Source organism: Magnolia sinica, chromosome 14, assembly GCF_029962835.1.
Source record: "Magnolia sinica isolate HGM2019 chromosome 14, MsV1, whole genome shotgun sequence".
Classification (NCBI taxonomy): domain Eukaryota; kingdom Viridiplantae; phylum Streptophyta; class Magnoliopsida; order Magnoliales; family Magnoliaceae; genus Magnolia; species Magnolia sinica.
Window position 1 is genome coordinate 20,531,609 of NC_080586.1, and position 1,953 is coordinate 20,533,561.

The window sequence follows — 1,953 nt, forward strand, 5'->3', positions numbered from 1 at the left end:
TAATTGTTTTTAATAGAATTTCAGTGGTTTAATTGTACATATTTGTATATAAGATTATTTTTTAACAATTGATTGAATGCAAAAAAAAAAAAAAAAAAAAAAAAAAAAAAAAAAAAAATTGTTTTTATTACAAATGAGTGGAAATTATTTTTTTTTTAATTTAAAACTAATATTTAAATGATTTGTAATATCACATGAAAAAAATATTAAGAATAAAAAATTTAACAATGTTAGAGAAAAAAATGAGATTTGGAAAAAATAAAAATCATGATTTAATAAAAATCTATTTTGTGTGGCACTTGCGTCTATGTTTGCTTTCTAAAGAAGGCACAGGGAACTATTATCCTGTTCCTGGCATATTTTCTTTCCCCCGCAGTGCAAACATAAGAGAAACAGTAATTTTTCATTTGAATAATATGCAAAATTCACTCTTACCATTTAAAGAATAAGCGAAAACCATTCCCTACCTATGGAATGATAGTTTTCTCTAGTCTCTGGCCACTGCTTTGTCAACATCAAATATTTTGAATAATTTCAACTACAATTTTTTGGTGACTTTTCTTCTGTAGACAGCGGTGGCATTTCTTTTTGTATTTTTGGGATTTCTGACGCTTTTGATTTTCAGGGTAAGGATAAAACAGCTGAAGAAAGAAGGATTCTCTTCTTCATTTTCGATGATGTTGCAGAACAATGTCGAGAAGCGGCTCTTAAGTATGCATGCCCCCTTAAAATGTTTTAACTGATTATATGCATTCATGTTAAGTGTATGCATGTGCCTTTGAAACGTTAAAACTATGAAATTGTATTCTGACTGGGTGGTGTCTTAATTTTATTTTATTTTTTTGTACTATTTTTGAACAGATATTATGATACCTATCTACCATTTTTACTAGATGCTTGCAATGATGAGAGCCCTGATGTTCGACAGGTCTGCACTTGGACCATTGAGTTTTCTTGTTGTTCTATTTCATATAGCTTTCTTGGATCATATACAAGCTAATTTTTTTATTTTCAAGCTATTGTTTATGGAATTGGAGTTTGTGCAGAGTTTGGTGGATCTGTGTTTAAACCTCTTGTAGGAGGTATCTTTCTTTTTCCTGTGCACCTACCTTTGAGGAATTATGCCTTTTTAACACCGTCAACCAACACCTGCCTTTTATTGGCCTGCAGAGGCTCTTTCCAGGCTAAATTTTGTTACAAGATAGCCTAATGCACTCCATTCTGATAATGTGATGGCATATAACAATGTTGTCTCAGCTCTAGGGAAAATTTGCCAATTCCATCGTGATAGTATAGATGCAGCTCAGGTAGTTCTACTTTGTGCTTTAAATTGTAATTCGTACACTATGATTTCCCATCAATTGCTGAAACTCCAGCTTTTAACAGACAATTAAATTGCATTCCCCAACTGGTGAATTATTATTATTTTTTTAATTGCAGTGAGACGATAGGAGTTGGCCATGAATACATGGAGTTCTTCAGTTGTTGCGAATCCGTTTTGGCTGAAGATGGTTTGTTTGTCCTACAGGTTACATATTGTCTAGTATAATTTTTCTTAATTATGGTTTGATTTGAATTATCTGAAAAGAAAGGTGTACCTGTAGTAGTCCATTCAAATGGCCCCACTTGGCCATTTCCTCTTTATTGAATTAAATTGTTACCAATTTTGTGAATGGGATTCTTATTAAACAATCATGTGAATTATTTTTGGAATGACTATCAGGTGTAAGATTCAAAAAAATAAATAAATAAAATCTACGATCTTTTTTTTAAAATTTACAGATATTTTAGTGATGGACCAAATCCATCACTAATTTCTTAACAGTTGCAAATCAATGACGGATATAGTCCGTCACTCTACTACTATTAGCAACGGACTTTATCCGTCGCTACTATTTTTAATGACATTATTCGGGTGGTTTTATAGAATTTCAGCAGCGGATTTTTAATTTT

At 31.4% G+C, this 1,953-nt stretch overlaps 1 long non-coding RNA gene across 2 annotated transcripts; it reads left to right on the forward strand.

Annotated features, from left to right (window-relative positions):
• The first annotated feature begins 304 nt into the window (after positions 1–304).
• Positions 305–1,701, forward strand: LOC131225469 (uncharacterized). 2 transcript variants are annotated; one of them, XR_009161365.1, is made up of 4 exons: positions 305–711; positions 862–1,082; positions 1,171–1,310; positions 1,483–1,701. It is a non-coding gene; the product is annotated as an uncharacterized LOC131225469 (long non-coding RNA). The 2 variants fall into 2 exon arrangements; XR_009161364.1 differs by having other exon boundaries at positions 862–1,310.
• The last annotated feature ends 252 nt before the right edge of the window (positions 1,702–1,953 follow it).